The following is a 674-nucleotide window of genomic DNA, read 5'->3' as shown; positions in this document are numbered from 1 at the left end:
TCCTTGGCCTTCGGGGACAAGAAGGAAGGGCAGACAGTTAGTGAGGGGACGGGAAGCCAAGAGGCCGGAGACAGCCGGGACCGTCAGCCACAAACGCAGGCGGAGCAGTGGTCAGCACAGCCCCCCCCCCACGCAGGCGGAGCAGTGGTCAGCACAGCCCCCCCCCCCCCCGCAGGCGGAGCAGTGGTCAGCACAGCCCCCCCCCGCAGGCGGAGCAGTGGTCAGCACAGCCCCCCCCCCCCCCCGCAGGCGGAGCAGTGGTCAGCACAGCCCCCCCCCCCCGCAGGCGGAGCAGTGGTCAGCACAGCCCCCCCCCCCCGCAGGCGGAGCAGTGGTCAGCACAGCCCCCCCCCCCCCCCCGCAGGCGGAGCAGTGGTCAGCACAGCCCCCCCCCCCGCAGGCGGAGCAGTGGTCAGCACAGCCCCACCCCCCCCCCCGCAGGCGGAGCAGTGGTCAGCACAGCCCCCCCCCCCCCCGCAGGCGGAGCAGTGGTCAGCACAGCCCCCCCCCCCCGCAGGCGGAGCAGTGGTCAGCACAGCCCCCCCCCCCCCGCAGGCGGAGCAGTGGTCAGCACAGCCCCCCCCCCCCCGCAGGCGGAGCAGTGGTCAGCACAGCCCCCCCCCCCCCCCCCCGCAGGCGGAGCAGTGGTCAGCACAGCCCCCCCCCCCCCGCAG

Source organism: Scyliorhinus canicula, chromosome 30 (assembly GCF_902713615.1).
Source record: "Scyliorhinus canicula chromosome 30, sScyCan1.1, whole genome shotgun sequence".
Lineage (NCBI taxonomy): Eukaryota > Metazoa > Chordata > Chondrichthyes > Carcharhiniformes > Scyliorhinidae > Scyliorhinus > Scyliorhinus canicula.
This window is presented reverse-complemented; position numbering follows the sequence as displayed.